This window comes from Mustela lutreola, chromosome 16 (assembly GCF_030435805.1).
Source record: "Mustela lutreola isolate mMusLut2 chromosome 16, mMusLut2.pri, whole genome shotgun sequence".
Taxonomy (NCBI): domain Eukaryota; kingdom Metazoa; phylum Chordata; class Mammalia; order Carnivora; family Mustelidae; genus Mustela; species Mustela lutreola.
The window spans coordinates 52,600,438-52,615,045 of NC_081305.1; the positions used below are offsets into that span (position 1 = coordinate 52,600,438).

At 43.2% G+C, this 14,608-nt stretch overlaps 1 pseudogene; it reads right to left on the reverse strand.

Moving 5' to 3' along the window:
• LOC131817402 (zinc finger protein 850-like) overlaps positions 1–14,608 on the reverse strand; it is a 75,456-nt pseudogene that overhangs the window by 10,049 nt on the left and 50,799 nt on the right.

Genomic DNA, 14,608 nt, shown 5'->3' on the forward strand with positions numbered 1-14,608 from the left:
TCAGAAATAAGCAGAGAGGCAGGCAGAGAGAGGGGGGAAGCAGGCTCCCCACCAAGCAGAGAACCCAATGTGGGGCTTGATCCCAGGACCCCGAGACCATGACCTGGGCTGAAGGCAGAGGCTTAACCAACTCAGCCAACCAGATGCCCCAATAAATAATTTGTTAAAAATTAAATTAAAGGGCGCCTGGGTGGCTCAGTGGGTTAAGCCGCTGCCTTCGGCTCGGGTCATGATCTCAGGGTCCTGGGATCGAGCCCCGCATCGGGCTCTCTGCTCAGCAGGGAGCCTACTTCCTCCTCTCTCTCTCTGCCTGCCTCTCTGCCTGCTTGTGATCTCTCTCTGTCAAATAAATAAATAAATCTTTAAAAAAAAATTAAATTAAAAATAGAAACAAAAGCCATATCATCAAAAACATAGATGTAAGTATGAAAAATATACATATACTGACAAACTGAAATTAAAGTAGGAAGGAATTTCACACTGTGACTAGATTTCAAATGCATGCTTTAAAAAAAATGCATGCTTTTATTTCTAGCTGAAGCAGTATGTTACTGGAAACAGAATGGTCACAAAGAATGAACTGTAGAATTATTTTTTAAAATATGAACACAAGGAAACACAAGAAACAAAGAGTTAAAAAAATAAAGTCTAAGGAAAAACATAAAACAACTCAGTAAATGCAAAACCAACCTCCACTGGAACACTGGACATAAATAAAAAAAATATTGACGGTAACAGTAAACTCTGCTTGAATATATTTCACTGGAGTTTTCCTGGAGCATTAACTAGAACACAAGATAAAATCAAAAGGCATTAACTAGAACACAAGATAAAATCAACAAATAAAACAGAACAAAAATATATTCCACAACCAATCAAATAACCAGCTTCACAATATACATATTGTATAATCTTTAGCATGAAAGGTGTTTATCCCTGTCAATATCAAATGTTACACTATGTAAATATTTTACTTCATGGATGACAAACATTTGTGTGCATATTTATATACAGAAACGTAAAAATATACACACATAAACACTGGCATATAGAGAAATATGTTTAGCTTGAAACACAAAACCATCCATCACAGAAGGATGACGACATCAAACTAGAACCTGTCTGCATCAGACCTCCATGGCAACTCTCAGTACTCAGTGGTGAGGCCAAAGTAGCCCCTGAATCCCAGAGACAAGAGGGTCATTAAAAAAGTAAGAGGAGTGATTTCACTTTGATTACAAGGCTCCTCCTTATGGCCAGCACAGCCCTACCATGAAGGACCAAAACGAACTACAATTGCTCCACCAAGAAAAATCCCCGTGGGCATCCAGCATTCCCCAAATGGCAGGCCCCTTTCTGGGTGGCCAACTGAGATCTCACGTCATGGGGAACCCTGGGAGGAATCTGGTGCTGGACCAGAGGACCCCACAGACACGGGCAAGGTGGGCAGGGCTACAACGACTAGTGATCAAGGGCACCTCGGGCTCAGTCAGTTAACTGTCTGCCTTCATTTGGCTAAGGTCATGATCCTGGGGTCCTGGGATGGAGCCCTGCATCAGGCTCCCTGCTCAGCGGGAAGCCTGCTTCTCCCTCTCCCTCTGCCTAGCTCCTCCCACCTATGCTCCTTCTGACAAATAAATAAACCTTAAAAAAATAAAAAGGTGATCAGATCTTGGAAGACTGCCAGACTAGACTGTGTCCCGCCCTGCAGTCACACCGAGAGACCCCAGGGACTCTGCTCATGTGCAGGGCTAGATGGAACTTCCTGGTCAAGGTTTGTCACCAGCTAGGCTTGTGTTTGGTCATTGCCAACACACTGCACTAGAGCATTAAGGACATTCTATCCCTCTGTCTGGGCAGGCCTGCAAACAGGCAGTCACTTTCCACTGCTGACCATAGCTTCTGCTGCTATCATATCAGGATGCCTGAACATAGGCCCTGGGCGAGCACAGAGCCCATGTCATATGGCTACTGAGGAGAGCAGCAAGCCAGTAACATGGCCCAAGTGTGGAGCATAACGTCTCTCTGCAGGATGACCAGTGAACTTGTGTTGAACAGTGAACTGGGGCGGTCTCAGAGCCCAACCTACTGTACTCTTTCTGCAACAGAGAATGGGCTTCAGTCCTGCCAACATCTGTACATAACCTGGGGATCCACCTGACAGGGGACATGCCAGCACTGGCTTGGAAAACACTCGGGCCCACAGCTGCCAATGGGTACATATCTGACCCTCTGTGAACACAGAAAATAACATTAGCAACCAAATTACTGCAAATGTTTAAACTAAAAGTTGCCATGGTCCCTGGGATACCTCTAGAATGAATGACAGATGACTGAGGCTAAAACCTCTCAAAGGTGCCTTCATTCCATTCCAGTAAAGGGAAAGGTACAGATAGCAGCGTGAGCAATTCCGCAGGATTCCAGGGACCATCTGGACCAGACAGACCACTGTAGTTTTCACACGCATGCAGGCTACTCAGCTTTCTTCTGAGGTTCAAAAGCTACATTCAAATGGAGAGCATTCAGCATGGGACAGGACTGCTGGGCTACCTTTTTCATGAAAAATAAAATCTAAAATATTCACCGAAGTCTCACATATTCCTCTGCACAATACCTACAATGTATGTCCCATGGTTACTAATGCTTTATCTATATGTTTTTTTAAGATTTTATTTATTTATTTGATAGAGAAAGAGAGATCACAAGTGGGCAGAGAGGAAGGGGGGGTGGGGACCAGGCCCCCTGCTGAGCAGAGAGCCCAATGCAAGGCTTGATCCCAGGACCCTGAAATCATGACCTGAGCTGAAGGCACAGGCTTACCCCACTGAGCCACTCAGGTGCCAGTTGCTTTATCTATTTTAATGTATTTAATATCCTTAATTCTGTGTGTTAGTGCTAATGTTATTGTCCTTTTACTGGCAGTAATGGTTTAGATACAAGAAGGTTGAGTGACTATCTCAATATTGGTAGACTCAGGGTTTGACCCTGGATACCCTGCACATCAACACGAGGCACCCTGGTCCAATGCTCTTCCAGAAGGTGACTCATGCTTGCATTCTTTTTCATCTTCAACATGTAGCGGTTGAACTAGAAGCCCTCACATGGAGCAGGTTCCCTAAACTGGGACTTCAAAGTGAAAATTCCAGCTCAAAGCACACACATGTAGCCTGAGTGGCTTTCCGGCTGACTACTTAAGACTCAGAGGTCAGGTGTCCAAAGTCAAAACACAGGGAAGGCCCAGCACACACAGGAGTCCACTTTCACACGTGGAGATTATGGACCTGTACCCTGACTACATTTTGCATAGGCTAATACCTTCCTGAGGCACTGAGCTCTAAATGTGTCCCCAGACACTGGTTCTCAGCATCTGTTCCCTGGACAGGGACCTGAGAATGCGTAAAAAAAGAAATTCAGGAGTTACACCCCAGACTTATTGACATGGTAATATAGGGATGGCAAAGCAATCCAAGATTTCAAACTGTCCTGGTGATTCTGATGCAGGCAAAATCTGATTACCTCTGAAGGAAATGTCATGGGTCATCCCAGAGTTATCCACAGATAAGTCACTCTCAGAATCCCTCTATGCTTGTGATCATGCTACTGTTGTGACATACACTTAGACAACTCACACACAACATACACAACACACATTTTCTTTTTTCATAAATTAATCTGACTCTAATGAAGTCTATCTTGGCTTCCTTCTTTTCCATCTCTGCTTTCTCTCAATACTCTCCTTGAGCTTTCTGGGATCACCCCAAACACACCTCTGGTCCCATTCTCGTATAAAGGCAACATAATTAAAATGAATGTGCACTTATGTAAATATTTTATCAACTAAGTTATGACATACACACGAGACATTGATACATGTCATGTATTATATTGAGATGGCATCCACCATTTTCACTGTAAATCTGTTGATGATGATTTTTACCGTTAGATCATAAATAATTGCAGGCTTAAGGAGCTCATCAGCATTCAATTTGCATGCAGCATAAAATCCATGTGCATTAAGATTAAGGATGCTCTAAATTTTAGCATCTTTTTAAAAAACAGTTTCAGTGCAAAGTGTGATTACCTTTCTCTCAGATGCTGTGAACCAGTTCACAGAGCAAGAGCCATTTGCAAACATCTCTATGTCCACCTGTGCTACACTTCCACATTTCTACTTAGACTGACTCCTATGACAGAGTTCTGGTCAACGGCATGGTGGAGTAGGCCTTGGGGAGGATGGCTTTCCCTGAATGAACACGAAGAGGCATCAATTCAAATTTCTTAAGTGGAACCAGACTTACACTGTTTCCTTTGCTGTCTTCAACATGGACTGATGCCTGGTGTGTGTGTGGTGGGGAGGAGCAGGTATCTTGGGGCCATTAGAGAGCTAGTATGAACAGAATGCCGAGGGAGGACCATATCGCAGAGAAGAAACAAAAGATGATGGGACGCCTGGGTGGCTCAGTTGGTTGGACGACTGCCTTCGGCTCAGGTCATGATCCCGGAGTCCCGGGATCGAGTCCCGCATCAGGCTCCCAACTCCACGGGGAGTCTGCTTCTCCCTCTGACCTTCTCCTCGCTCATGCTCTCTCTCACTGTCTCTCTCTCAAATAAATAAATAAAATACTTTTAAAAAAATAAAAAATAAAAAAAAAGATGAGAGTGCACTTTAGTGTGTCTGAGCCATTCTATCAGACCTGAACACCTATCTACTCACTGTATACATAACACAAAATACACATCTTCTTTTCTATGCATACACATCAGTCTTTTCTTTTTTTTTTAATTTTTTTCAACTTTTTAAAAAAGATTTTATTTATTTATTTGACAGAGAGAGAGATCACAAGTAGGTAGAGAAGCAGGCAGAGAGAGAGGGGGATGCAGGCTCCCTGCAGAGGACCCTGAAATCATGACCGGAGCTGACGGCAGAGGCTTCACCCACTGAGCCACCCTGGTGCCCCACACATCAGTCTTTTCTTGGTAGACCTGACCACAAAGTAACAGGTATTAAAAAATGCATTATTATCCCTCCAATGTTAAATGTGAGGATAACATGTACTTAATCTGATTAGTTTCTACAACTGATGCAAGTCCTCTTTCCGCTCAGGTTAGGAGGACTGTAGGGACAGCATGGGCTGTGAAACAACATAGGGACAGCTAGCCCCCAAATTGGGTAGGCTGTCTGAAGCAGAAATGGTCACTGCTGATGATTCCCCTATAACCAAGGAATTCATGAATCCGTGAAGAAAGCATCTTACTCCTCTGAATCCTAGAACACCCTCACCATTCTCAAGTCCCCATCTCTGTCACATTTGCTCATCACAAGTAGCTTCCTAAGGCCTTGCAGTGACCAAAGGGAGCTCCCTACAGAACTTGCCCACATCAAGAATTCTCCATATTTGGTGTTTTGTAGGACTTCTCTTCCTCTCAAACTAGGTCATCATCATGTTTTATCTGTCCTCACAACTCTCTCAGTGCCAAGTGTCTAAATCAATCCTGTGGCCCACTGATGGTGTTTTCCAAAGCTTCCAATGAAGCGGTAATGACAATGTATTTAAATCTGAGATATGGCCTCAAATTATCTTGTTACCAATGATTTACTAATAAACTAGAAAATTCCATGGTACTTCTAAGGAGCTACAAGAGCCTGTGTGACTTGGGGGAGGAAAGAGCAGTGACGATGGGGCCTCCATAGCATAGAAAGGAAGGTCAGCTCTGATGCCTACACATCACCAGAATGGAAATAAGGAGACAGAAGAACTGGAGATGATTTGGAAAGGAAACGAGAAAAATTTACATTTCTAAATTCAGTCAGTAGCACAGCCTTGTTCAAGGGTCCTCTCCCACATGAAGAATTCGTGCCAAAGCTCTAGCCTAGATGTGTTTCATCTCTTACCCTGAGCTACATCATCACTCCTCCCCCCCCCCCCATTTTTTAAAGACTTGATTCATTTATTTAACAGAGAGAGAGGGAGAGGGTGAGAGCACAAGCAGATGGAGTGACAGGCAGAGGGAGAAGCAAGGCTCCCTGCTGAGCAAGGAGCCCGATACAGGACTCGATCTTGGGACTCTGGGATCATGATCTGAGCAGAAGACAGAGGTTTAACCCACTGAGCCACCCAGGCGTCCTGAAGTCTCTACGTTTTCACCTAATCAAACTGTTACAGTGAAGTGAGCAACCTGGATGATGTCACTTTCAAGAAAGGAAGATTACTTCTCCAATCACAAAGGAAAGAATGAATGTTATCAATTAAACTACATGGAATATCATATGCTCCCTGGAGAATTACTCCCATGTGCACATTAAATTCTGAACACCAAGTCATTTCATGCAAACTGTTCTTAAAATCCTTGAGATTTTAAGATTATGCAGATTGGAAGAGAAGCAGAGTGGATCCTGCAAGAGTTAACACCCAGGTACACAAGATAGGATTTACATGCAGAGAGTCTCAAACCAAGATACTAGAGATTTAGGAACTATAAGTTCCGTACTATTCCTTTTTTTTTTTTATAAAGATTTTTATTTATTTATTTGACAGAGAGAGAGATCATAAGTAGACAGAGAGGCAGGCAGAGAGAGGAAGGGAAGCAGCCTCCCTGCTGAGCAAAGAGCCCAATTCGGGGCTCAATCCCAGGACCCTGAGATCATGACCTGAGCTGAAGGCAGAGGCTTTAACCCACTGAGCCACCCAGGCGCCCCAGTTCCGTACTATTCCTAACATGAATATATAATACTTTTGCTTGCTAGGATATCATCAGTTTTGAAACCTGGAAATGTTCTCCTCAGAACCAATATTCCTTTTCCTTCTGAAGACACAGGTGTGATACATACATATATGTGCTTCCTCTTAGTTGGTGCTGTTACTCGAAAATCTATCTTTAGGGAGCCTGGGTGGCTCAGAGGGTTAACCCTCTGCTTTTGACTCAGGTGGTGATCTCAGGGTCTTGGGATCCAGCCCTGTGTCGGGCTCTCTGTTCAGTGGGGAGCCTGCTTCCCTCTCTCTCTCTGCCTGACTCTCTCCCTACTTGTGATCTCTCTCTCTCTGTCAAATAAATAAAATCTTTACAAAAATTACTTTCAGTTCAAGAAAGTGTTTCTCTCATGCAAGGAAAATATAATTTCACCAATAGATGATGAAATGAATTCTATTGTTATGACAACTCCACAGACATGATACAACATACACTGACCACTGACCAATGAACTACGCAAGAGGAGTAACATAGTATGTATGCGTAATATTGATACAGACCAATACATACATAATTTTTTGGCAAACGGCCTAAAAGTGATTTAGATTTGAGGAAAACTCACATTGTCTTAAAATCTATTGAGTTAAAAATTGTCACCCTATAATAATATAATAAAATAAAACAGGTAAAAAGGAAACCCAGATGACTTTGTGATATGGGAAGTCCAAGACAAAAAGAAGCACATGATCATGGAATTGCAAAACCAGAGTAAGTCCAAATTTAATCCAAAACATTTTACTTAAAAAGGATGAGTTATTTAAAAAGAAAACCACCGTGTAACTGTATTTTTAGACTGTGACTGTGACCCCATAAAAAACAAGCAGTGGAATTATTGGCATGTCTTCATGGACAGTCAAATTGCAATGAATAGTCATTAATATCAACCAGAAAAACATCTAATGAAAAATTTTACCAATAAGGACTTACAAGACATTAAAAATATATCATGTTATTAACAGAGTCCTCTTTTGATGCAGAATGTATAATTCATTCTGTAGAACAGCAAGCAAAATCGTTTCATTTCCAGATGAAAAATACCTAAAATATACTGACAAAGACTTTACATAAGTATTTGGATGAATTCACGTATATTCTGAAGAAAGCAGAACAAAAATCTAATGACTGACCTTCCCTGATGTAAAACTACATTTATAAACAGAAGTTTTTCTTAAACATGGGGACTGTACTAATGATCTACCTCACTTCTTATAAAGCAAATGCCCATGTCCTATCAGGATTTGGGATTTAAGAAACATCAGAAATAAATCTCGGGGTGCCTGGGTGGCTCAGTGGGTTAAGCCTCTGCCATCAGCTCAGGTCATGATCTCAGAGTCGTGGGATCGAGCCCTGCATTGGGCTCTCTGCTAGGTGGGGAGCCTGCTTCCTCCTCTCTCTCTCTGCCTACGTGTGATCTCTGTCTGCCAAATAAATAAATACAGTCTTAAAAAAAAAAAAAAGAAATGAATCTCAACTACAACTAATTAAAAAATAAAACACATGGCAAAGTCACAATAACTATATTTATTTATATTTGTATATATATAAATATAAACACATATATTTATATAAAATAGTCATTTTATATAAAATGAAATTATGAAATGATGCAATTATTAATAAATAAAGCAACAACTGAGACTGTATTATAGGCTACAAATGTTGAGTTCCAAATGTTCTAGCCCCCCATGGCATTATTTAGGTATGAATTCTAGGAAACAAACATACATTACATTACTTCACCACTGAGGAATGGAATACAGAGTGGAAAAATTTCTACTATTAGTTCATACAGAACTTACCTGGCAGGGGAGATACCAGGATCAAGTTCATATGAAGCAAAACCAATTTTTGAAAGGGAGTAAAGGATCAGACCTTGTCATTTCAGGGAGGTACTTTCTGATCTGATAATGCTACTGAGTCTCAATTTTGTATAGTTCAGATTAAAGCCTCCATAACATTGGAAAGCATAAATCAAGAAAACATGGGATGTCTGTCTCCAGTGCTCCCAGCATTTCTGCACCAAATCCCATTATGCCCACCACTACCCTCAAATGTACCTCCCATGAGGCAAAACAGAACTTACAAAGGACTCAACACTAAGGTTTTTAGAAATAAAGTGACTTCCCTGGGTCCCTCATGGCAATGGAGAAGCTCTCAGATCATGGAGGCCCTCCCACTCCCAGGGCAGTTGCCTCGCCCTCACTACAGCACTCGAGCTGAAGGAGAATCCCTAGAGAATGTAACAGCCTGATAATCTTGGATAGCAGATGTCCCTCAGTGACAGGGAGACCAGCACCATCAGGCTTCCTAAACTAATCTCCATTCAAGGAAATCTCCTCCTTCATGTTTGGATGTCACCTCTGTCACCCACTTCATTCATTCCCACCTACCTGGATGGATGACTACTGTCTCCTTTCTTATCACATCCCAGAGCTGCTGCTTTTGTTCTAAAAAGGAGACAAAGTCTGGATTGGATGTAATGAGGCCTGTTTTTTATAAAAAAAGAAAGTGAGTATCACTGGAGATTCTTTCAATCACAGTTGTGCTTGGTAGAGAAGAGAGGAAACTGCAGAATTCTAGAAAAACATTTCCCACATCCTGTTGCTCAACAGCCCCTTTAGAACACACGGGAGGTACTTCCAACATTCACATCCTGACCTCCACTTCCACGTACCACCTACACAACAGTGAGTGGAAACTGGAGTAGAAGACGTGGGCAGAACCATTTTATGCCACTCAGTGTTTAGAATGACCAGGAATCTACAGAAGTGATGAAGAAGGGGAAGGTAGAGCTGAAAAGGACACATCATGAAGATTTCTCTCTCCATCTACAAATCCCAACTTATTTCCCTTTTTGCCTGGATCTGAATTCCAGTCACTCACACAGGAATCTTCCAAGACACAGTCTTCACAAGAAGGAACAAAACCCGGAGTGGGGTTTGGAAATCTGGAAGGACTTATTCTCACCCAAGAAGACAAGGTGTCCATAATTCTCTAACATCACATCCCTTTACAGTTCCCACTAAGTGTGGGTCAGGCGTCCCCACTCCTCCTCAGAGAATTCTATGGCCACATTTCTTTCTTTTTTTTTTTTTTTATGGCCACATTTCTGAAGGTCAGCTGTCCCTGCAATAAATACCACAGTCACCAAGTGGCCACTGGCAGGCTTCACGATGGTCCCCAAGATGAAAGGAGTTAATGTCACCAGCCAGACCCAAGACCTGACCTTCTCTGGTTACATGTTTGTACCCTCTAACCTCTAACCCAGATTTTACTTACCCTCGTGTTTCCACCTTAGCTTTTACCTCATTCAACCCCCCTCCCCCACCGTCTCCTGCAAAACAAACGGAAACTATCCAACAAAAGTACAAACTGTCCTGAGGAAGAGCTTAGGCTGGCCCAGTTTAAGCTTAAGCCCAGACTCACACCTAAGCAGATGTACCAAGGGGTAACCCATGGAGTGATTTATAGAGCTCCCTTTATTTTAGTATTAAAATCTCCACCCAAAAAGGAACTCAAAGATCATGTACATAACATACAAAGTATGTGCAGAAGTGGTTTGTGTTGTTTTTTTTTCTTTAAGTTTTATTTATTTGACAGAGACAGCGAGAGAGGGAACACAAGCAGGGGGAGTGGGAGAGGGAGAAGCAGGCTCCACATGGAGCAGGGAGCCCAATGTGGGGCTCGATCCCAGGACCCTGGGATCGTGACCCGAGATGAAGGCAGATGCTTAATGACTGAGCCCCCCAGAGGCCTGATAAGTTTTTTTCTTGAGACTCTTGTGTCACCTTTTGCCCAGCTCTACACAAGACCAGACTCCACTTTCTGAACATCCACCCTAACCCCAAGTAACAGGAAATCCTTCCCCCTTGCTCTGTCAGTGTCTTATTTGGAACTTATTCCCTGTGAAGCACCCCGCCTTTTTTTTTTAAAAAGGCAAATCAAGTTTCCACTGTGTGACCACCATCACCCCATCCCTGTGTACTTTCTGTGACTCACCAAGCAGTGAACCCATGTTAGTCCCATTTTATTAGGACAACTTGTTCTGCCCTCAAGACTATCCTCCTTTGTACAGGAAGATAATTATTAACTCAGTAAGAGGCGCTAATGTATTCTCTGGCTTTGAGGTAAGAGGATGACACAGAATCCACAAAATCAGTATAATACTGTGTGTTCATCCAAAACAACTTGTTAAACGAAGGCATCAACACAGGCATACGAAGGCATCAACAGAGGCATACACATTTTTTATACCATGTTAACATCATACAGTGTAAGTAGTGTCTGCTTCTTAGGTGGGATGGTTTAGTGGGTTACAAATGTACTTATTAAATTCTAAGAGGGCAGGGAAGATCTTATATACATACAAATTCTGTTCTGGAGGACTGGGTTGGGATGTGAGTCTGCATTTCTAAGAGAGCAATAGCCCAACCACCAAGGGATACGTTTTGGAGTAACAAAGAGGTAGAACTCTGAGGAGGAATTCTTGGAGGACTTGGAACAGAAATGTGTGTTTGTTTGTTTAAACTGGTTTTTATTTTTTTTTATTTGAGAGAGAGAGAGAGCGCGTGCTCACACAAGAAATAACAAGGCTGGGGGGAGAATAGAGGGCCGGTAGCAAAGGGAGAGAGATAAGCAGACTCCCACCTGAGCAGGGAACCCAACACAGGGCTCCATCCCAGGACTCATGGCACCATGACCCAAGCCAAAGTCGGACAGTTCACCGACTGAGCCACCCAAGCATGCCTGAGTGGGTTTTATACCAATTATAGATTCTACTGGCAAAGCCAGAAAGACAAAAACAATCCTTTCTCACCATTTCCTAGTTTCTAGAGAGCTCCTAACACTTGATCATAAATTAAGGGAAAATGTGTAATAACCATCTCAGAGAAAAAACACATTATTCTATTTTCATAGGAATATTTTGTCAAACATCCAGTGACATGCAAGGGATTAAGTTTTCACCAAGGTGTTGTGACCTAGAGTCACTCTAAAATGACACAGAGGCCGTTATGCAGAGAGACCCTAAAGCAGTATTCATAGCAGGGGTCAAACCTGAGAAGAACGAGGGAAACAAGAACTGATTCACCCAGCACTGATCTGCCATTGTACATTCAAGGACACACCCAGAGATTTAGAAAGTGGTTACCCCCAAAGGAAAAGTGACAGAATAGAAACTTGTCATGACGACTACTTTAAGAAACATTTTCAATGATAGGGTACATAAATCTTTTACCCATGATGATTTTTGTCTTTTATTCACATTGTCAACACAAACACACAGAATGACAGAAAGGGAACAGCTCTTATTTCTGAGTCATCTAGGATGAGGGATAGAAGCAAAAAATGTTCACCTGGAGCCCAGAAGTCTGACCTATCTATGGTCTCTATGGTCTCTATGGATGGTTCTAGAACCATCACATAAGGGCAAACTGCTGCATTCAGGTTAGATCTCATGACTGTCTGTACATCTCAGCTACAATTAATACAGAACTCATTAGCACCAGAGAAATCTTGCAAAAGTAGTACAAGTGATGAGGGAGCAGGAGGTTGGCTGAGGACAAAGCAAAATCTGGCGCCTTGCACCCCCTCTCCACCTGCCCCCTCCCTATGTATAGCATTCCTCAGGCACCCCTGACTGCCATAAAACGATAAATAGTTAACTTGCAGGGATCACAATCCTGCAGAACAGGAATCTCCCTTGCTCTACAGATGTCCTAGAGACCTAAACAGGGAGGTTACCTTATCAATAGCACAAATTTCCAGAGGCAAATAACTCTCGGTTCCTGAAGCCCTAATGTCTCCCTCCCACCATAAACTGGAGGACACTGAGGTAGAAGAGAATGTAAATGACAGCAGGATCATAATGCCCCACCAAGAATCTCCCAACTATCTTGATGTTAGTGCCTGACCTAAAGACGACATTGATCAAGCCATAAGGTCAAGGCCTCCCCCGCCCCCGCACCTTGTAGGCCCTCCCTAACATGTGAGAACTTTGTTGAAACCTCCCATCCCTTCACCACCTCCCCCCAGCCGCAGGGTATATAACATGCCTACCCTCACAACCCGGGCAGCAGCTCTTCCTGCCCACGGGTCCTGTCCCCATGCTTTAATAAAGCACCATTTTGCACCAACGACGTCTTAAGAATTCTTTCTTTAGTCGTCGGCTCCGAACCTCCTCACCCCATCGAACCTGACTTAGGTTCTGGGACTTCATCACAAGTACACATTCGAAGAAACAGCGATGATCTTACACTCCCTGCACACCCCCAGGAACACTAAGTAGAGAACCACCAGGTTCATCACCACCTGGCCAGAAATCAAGAGCACAGTGCTTAACCCACTGAGCCACCCAGGCGCCCCTGTTTTTCACATTTTAGGGAGCACGACTCACTCCCTGGGATTACCCTGCGAACTCTCTGAGTGATTCTGGATCTCTTATCCATCCTGTTTATTTATGCATTTTCTTAACCCTGGGATGCACAGAGCTGATAAAGCATTCCCATGGGACATAAATGAAAATGCTTTCCTCCGCTGATGTCCCAAGGAAATATTTTCAATACTTACTGGACTTTACTTAATTCAAAGTGACAACGGTTGGTGGCCTATTGGAACGCAGGTTCTAAGAAGGCAGAGAAGGATCTGGGATACTGGGGAGAAGGGTTCTAAAGACCTAACTTTGAGTATTATTTCTGAAAAGGTTTTAAAAATAGGTACAAATATAAGGAAGAAACATCAGAGCTACAGAAATCAAGATTCACAATTTCTAAACACGACGAATTTCCAGGGAAAAGGATGACATGACCACTGGGACTCACGACTTACGGAGCACCCAGCCATTTCTGCTCTCGCATCGTTCTCAAGATTTCTTTCTCACAAGGTTTCTGCGGAGAAACCACAGATGCATCACAAGAACTGCTTTTAACATCGCCAACAGAGCCTCTTCACCCGAAAATGGCTCAGCTACCGGCAGGATCCTAAAATGCAGAAAAGGCCCAAATTCCTAGCCTTTGTGTCAGGAGCTAGTCAGAAACCGTGAGCTCCTGCTGGAAGAGCAATCCCTGCCTTTTCCTTCTCTGCTTTCAGGGGCGTCTCCCCTCCCACAGAGCCCACAAATTCGGCTTCAGTGTAGGAATCCTGTTCTCCACGGACCTAACCCTGCAGACTCGCGAAGCAGAGACCCTCTTACCCCTCCAGGAGCCAAAGCCCCCTCTCCACTAGTAAAATAAGCCGAAAAACCTCCTGCTCACCGCTGGCTTCACTGAGAATCACCTGGAGCCCGTAATTAACACAACAATGATGTCTCCACCCAAACCGACAGACAGACTCTGAGGGGGAGGCCAACAGATCGGATCCTTTTGAATCTTCCAACCTCATCCTATACGGAAGCATCTGGGAGGACACCATGCAAAGCAGGGGAACCAAGGCTGGGGCTGGGAGCACAGTTCGAGCCCTGCCTTCTCCACGACCACAGTTTCCAGAGATTGCCTCCTTCTCCCTCTATCTGCTACCAGAGGGAGACACCAGACAGACCGAACTTTCCCATAGAAATGCAAATGTCTCTTTCAAAGTAAACACAGGATTTCAGAGCTTTTCCTTTATCCGCTGTTTCTTTAAAATACTAGTCTGAAATAATCTTTAGACCAAGGAGACACATTTTAGGGTGACAAATTGCTCCGTTTCCATAGGTAAATGTTTATTTCCATAACTACCTGCCACACAATTTCCCAAAGTGAATGTATTTACCCTCCAATCAGCAATGAGAATTCTTTTTTCTTTTTTTTTTATATGACAGATTCCAAGTAGGCAGAGCAGCAGGCAGAGAGAGGAGGAATCAGGCTCCCCACTGAGTAGAGAG